A 6312-nucleotide genomic window follows, 5' to 3' on the forward strand; every position below is an offset into this window, starting at 1 on the left:
GCATCTTTACTAACCAATCAGGGATATTAACCAAAGCTGGTATATATGAGGATGTCCTTGGAGCAACTAGATCTTGGGGTACTGAATTTAGCATTTGAATATAAGTAACATCAGACCAACCTCCCACACATTTGCATCTGAGTGGTAGTACCTATCCATCGAGTCCAGAGGCACTGAGTTCTCAGGAGCTAGAGTTAAGAGAGAGTTGTAAGCTACCTGACACACAAGTGCTGGGAACCAAACTCAGGTCCTCTGGAAAAGCAACAAGAACTCTTAGTCACTGAGCCATCTTTCTGGCCCTGAAAAGACTTTTTCTTGTTTATTTATTTATGCTGGGGTTTGAAGACAGGTCTCACTCCTGCTGAGTCAATGTAGTACAAGCCCACACAGCTGAAAAGTTTTCATGCAGTTGTGCTGGCTATGGAGCTGGAAGACAGATATAGAACAGCCCTACAGTTAGCAGGCATGGTAGAAATGGGTGGTAGAATTGAGAGTGACCCAAATGATCAGTGTGAATGGAGCTGAGAAAGATGGTTTGCCAGTTGTTTACCAATTAACTATACTGGTAAGTTACTAGTGAAGGTGAACAACTCAGAGTTGGGATTGAGGGAGATGGGTCAGTGCGTAAAGTACTTGATGAGCAAGCATGAGGACCTGAGTTTGGTCTTTAGCACCCACATAAAAGCCAGGCTATGGCGGTGCTGGCAGGTAGGGAAGGATCCCAGACCCTCACTGGCCAGCAAGGCTAGTCATTGGTAAACTTCAGGCTTTCTAAGAGACCCTGTGTCAGAAAATAAGGTGGGAAGTAATGAGGATAGCTGCGGCTTGACTTTGGCCCCCACTTGTGCAAGCACTCACTGTCTTAGTTAGGGTTTACTGTTGTGAACAGACACCATGACCAAGGCAACTCTTACAAGGACAACATTTGATTGGAGCTGGCTTATAGGTTCAGAGGTTCAGTCCATTTTCGTCAAGGTGGGAACATGGCAGCATCCAGGCAGGCATGGTGCAGGTGGAGCTAAGAGTTCTACATCTTCACCTGAAGGCTGCTAGTGGAAGACTGGAGTCCAGGCAGCTAAGATGAGAGTCTTAAAACCCATGCCCACAATGACACACTTACTCCAAAAAGGCCACACCTTTTAATAGTGCCACTCCCTGGGACAAGCATATACAAACCATCACACTTGCCATGGGTGAACCAGCAAGAGAGGGAGTGTCCAAATGGAAGCCAGTGGCTTTGAAACTTAACTTTGGAAGTGACACAACAGGAAGTCACCCTGGTTAAAAAGAAGTGCACCCTCCAACAGGGAGTATGGGTCATTCAGAGGCTGCCTCAGGCTGCTTACTGGTTAGGAACCATTCACTTACTCTGGGGACTGTGGTTGTTTGAATAAGAATAGCCCCCATAGGCTCATACATTTTAATGCTACAGGAGTAGGTACTATTTGAAAAGGATTAGAAGGTGTGGCCTTATGGGAAGAAGTATGGTACTTGTGTTCTTGCCAAGATGATAATGGACTAAGCCTCTGAAACTGTAAGCCAGCCCCAATTAAATGCTTTCTTTAGTAAGAGTTGCCATGTTCATAGTATCTCTTCTCAGTTAAGACCTATTAGAAGAATATTAAAAGACATTTTGTTAAATGATACAAAATGATACAAGAAAAGAGAAGCAACTATAAGATTCTAAGTTACATTCAAATCCCTTCTTAATAGTGTTTCTAAGAAGTACCCATGAGTATCTTCTGACAGTGCAAAGACTGTCCACACACTCATTTTTATATGCTTGGACTGGAGAGCAAAACTCCAGTTCTAAAAGCTCAATGCTGGGTGTGTGGTGCACTCCTTTAATCCCAGCACCTAGGAGGCAGGGGCAGGGTCAGGGTCAGGGTCAGGGGCAGGGGCAGGGGCAGGGGCAGGGGCAGGGGCAAGGGCAAGTGGATCTCTGGAAGTGAAATGGCAACACAAACCCCCATCTGTCTCCATTTGAGGACCAGGCCTGATTTCAAAAAAGGCCATAAGGTACCAGCTTCAGGAATAGACCATAAGTCCCAGAAACTGTCATAAGATACCAGCTCTAGGAACAGATCATAAAATCCAGAACAAGATCCTAAAACCTCATCCCAAAGAACAGCCTGGGGATAACCACAAAAATGGGAAACGATCTTATTTCAGAACGAATGCAGACCACTGGCCATCCATGACCCCCTAGCACACACCAATGAAATTTTAGATTACCTAATTCTTCTACAGAGTTCCCCTGGCTCCCTATAAGAAGACCTGTGTGCCTTTGTCTAGGGTCACCATTTTAGAGAATCGCTAACCTCCGCATGCTGGTTGTTTCTGCAGAATAAACACTCTGTTTTTGCATACTATCTGGGTCTGGGGTCTTTCATCAGTGATTTTTGGACCCTGACATAACTGTGAGGCCAGTCCAGGACAGCCTACATAGTGAAACATTGTCTCAAAATAATATTAACAAGGAGCCCAAAAGAAACCATAAGAGCAAAAGAACATCAAACGTTAAAAGCTTTTTTGAAAAGTTCAGTTTTGGAGAGATGAACTGTGATTGTGCCAAACTGGTTTACATTTTCTCCAAGGCAAGAGCATGGGTCCACCCCAAGGAAAGCTGTACTTTCTGGCATTGGTATCCATGTTTGTGCAGTGAGGCACAGACAGAAAAAAACTGCCCCAAGGGCTGTAGTTTTGGACTAGAACTAGGAGGAATCTTTTCAACTCCTTTGGCTGTCTTAGGTGCTCAAGGTTGAACAAGATATCTACAGGACAGTTCAGATGTACAGGCTCTAGAGAGGATGGATGGACATCAATCAACCATGAATATGAATCCGGTCCCTTAAAAGGAGCCGATAGTGCCATAAGTACCACAGAATAAGGAAAATTCTAAGGAATTGTTCACATTGTAAACAGACGTGCTTTCACAGTCTCAATGGTCACAATACAAAATATCCATACACTGTTACACTGACTGGAGATCATATACTTGGCCAGTCTTCCTCAGGGAATCTTTTGGCTTTCAAAATTGCCTTATATATGTTGACTATCTTCAGATATATGCATCCATTTTACTCTAAATACTTCCTTAGGGTAGGTTTTAAGGAGTTAGACACAGGGCAGTGAATCACGCTGGATTGAGGGCAAAGGCCAAGTAGACAGGATAGGTAGATCAAATTAGTGACTAAAGGACCAATAGGAACTGACAGCTGGCACTCAACTCAAACAACACACCAGACGCATAGAGTACTGCACAGCTTCCTGGACTACGAGTGATGTGTGGAATGCCAGGTACTTACTTGGTTTCTTGAGCTTCAGGCCAGGACTGGAGGCAAGCTGTCTATAGGTCTCCAAGCCATCTATTTGTTTACTGCTTTGCTTTGACACGAATTTCAACAGGCTAGCCCTGGATGTAACAATTCTTAAACTGCTCATTGTGAGATACAAACTGACATTTGAAGGTTGTTTTCATTGGAATTGTGAACCCCGAAGGTTTATCAATGCTTGATAAGACTATACATTTAATGTATATTAATTTAGGGAGAAGAAAAAGATTTCTTATTTGCATATTAACATTTCTTTGTGAAAGTGGCTATTTAAGTATTTCAGTGTATTTATTAGAAACATAATGTAAGGAAAATCAATTTAAATGAAATAGAATTAAGCAATTCTGTAGCCCTTGCTGTGTGGGCTGGGAAGAAGTGGGCCTGTGAGGGCTGAGTACTCCACTAGTTCTGGTGTATCAAGCTCCAGGGATACCTTGAGAGACCAGAATGGATTAAACAAATGCTAGTCAAGGCCCTCAATGACATAGTAGCAAGAGTTTAACACAACCTTTAGCAATACACCTACTATTTTACATATCAGGCATACTGTTCTTTATCAGGGAAAGAATCATGGGTTTACCAGACTGGGACAGCTAAAGTAGAATAAATTGAGGGCTGTCATAAACCTAATTTAGGATTTCTCAAACTCTTGACGTACTGTCAAAGACTGGCTTTCATGTTCTTGTGTGGAAGGACAACTTAAATTTCCTTGTCTGTGATATAGAATGTGATCTTAGTGTTTTGCTTCTGATCTACAGCCCAGTGGCACTCACTCACCTAAGAATGGAATTTAAACGACTATTACTTTACCCACTCAATGTAACACTCAGTTACAACACTCAGTACAGTGGTTCTCAACAAGGGTCACATATCAAACATCCTGCATGTAAGCTGTTTACATTATGATTCATAACAGGAGCAAAGTACAGCTACGTATGAAGCAGCAACAAAATACTTTATGGTTGGAAGTCACCACAGTACGAGAAAAATCTATTAAAGGGTCTCAGTATTAGGAAGGTTGAGAACCACTGCTGGAGTGAAATGTAGCAAAGGCTGCCCTGTGCCAAAAAGTGGTTTTGTTATTGTAGCTGTTCTTCATGTGTCTGTATGGGAGCCTTTAGCAAGGGATACATGAGTAACTAAATGGTAGTTGATACAAATTCAATGTATTGTCAGTTTCAGACATGCAGCAGACACTTAAGAAGCAAGAACAAAGTAGCCAGGATGGTGTTGTATGCACTTAGGAGTTGGAGAGAGGAACATTTGAGTTCAAGACTAGCCTGGGGTATATAGTGAGACTGTTGAAAAGAGGAAAATCACCATGGAGCTTCACAACTTTAAATTTGAGCTCAGCTTTAACATCCAGAATGTGGTCTGTCTTATCGATTAGTCTTTATGTTTCTTTTGCTTGTTTGTTTTGGTTGGTTGGTTTTGTTTTGTTTTTTTTTTGTTTGGTTTTTGAAACAGGGTCTCATTAGGTAGCCCTGCTTGACCTAGAACTTACTATATAGTGATTAAAGTCATGACCGAATACTCCAGGTTTGGAGGCAGAAGCAGGTGAATCTCTTTGAGTTCAAGGCTAGTCTGGTTGACATAGTATCTTCAAGGTCTGCCAGTGGTGTATGCAGAGACCCTGTCTAAAAAAAGAAAAAAGATGAAGAAGAAAGAGAGAAAAAAAGCTATTTGTTTTGGATACATATTGAAATGATCTTTCTGGTAATAAAATATATTCATTTTTTAAAAACAATGTAATTTATTATTAGTGTCTGTGTGTGTGTGTGCATGTGTATGAGTGTAGATCAGAGGATGACTGGTAGTTATGTTCCTCAGGAAAGATGCTTACTTTGAGATGAAGATTCTCATTGATCTGGAGCTTTTCAGGTAGGGTAGACCATCTGTCTGTCTGCCTCTCAGGGCTGAGGCTACACGTGTGCTACACCTGGATTTTTTTCTTTTTCTTTTCTTTTTTTTTTTTTTTGTTTTTGCTTTTGTTTTTAAATCTGAGTTCTGTGGGTCAAATTTAGTTCCTCCTGCTTGGCAGACCAGCCTATCTCCCTTTTTGCATTTTTATCAGGAAATCTGTGGTTTACCTTATATTCTACTGGAAAGCACAAACCCAGATGATTCCCGTTCAGTTCAATACTCTTGAATGCTTTATCAGGCATCTCAGTTACACAGCGCTCTACTCATTCAGAGATGTAGAGTAGCACAGTCACACAGTGCCCTACTCATTCAGAGATGCAGCAGTAATACAGCGCTGGTTCTCATGCTTAGAAGACAGCTTTGCTTTACACATTTGGGAGCATATGACATTGGGTTAGGAAGGATGTGTGGGACATACAAAGTTGATGATAGCTTGACTGTCTCCTACAATCTTTTCTTCCTATTCTCTCTCACATTTCCAACCCCCCACTTCCTTAGTTTTCACTGTGAACAAGGTCTCTGTCCACCTCCATACCTCAGATCTGGTTGTATTCAGTGTCAGAAAGCCTGTCCTGAAGAGGGACTCCACATACTTTGTAGGCCTCTAAGAGGCTCATGAAGAGGGATTAGGCAGTCTATAAGCAAAGATAAGATATTCAACGAAAAGTATGGTTCTATCTAGCATTCGGAGGTTTGCCATTAACAGGCATTTAGACATTTTCTGTGATGTTCATGCAATATCTTTCACATATCACTGCTTTGAAATGATAATAGTGAGCAGACCCTTAGTTGTTTTCGTTTTTAATGTAGTAGCTAACAAAAGCATGTTTACTATGCCACAGATAACATGTTCTAGATATAACATAGCTACATTAATACAGTGGGATTACTTTACACCCTAGGCTTTATTCTATATATTTAAAGGCTTTTTTGTTTCTGACCATAATCTGTGGGCTGCACTAAATGAAGCGACTAGGCGTATACAGTAAGACTGTTAGCCTAGAAGCTCGTTTAAGCAAATTTTAGTGTCTGATGAACTGCTACATAAACATCG

This window comes from Grammomys surdaster, unplaced genomic scaffold, assembly GCF_004785775.1.
Source record: "Grammomys surdaster isolate TR1022 unplaced genomic scaffold, NIH_TR_1.0 64, whole genome shotgun sequence".
Classification (NCBI taxonomy): domain Eukaryota; kingdom Metazoa; phylum Chordata; class Mammalia; order Rodentia; family Muridae; genus Grammomys; species Grammomys surdaster.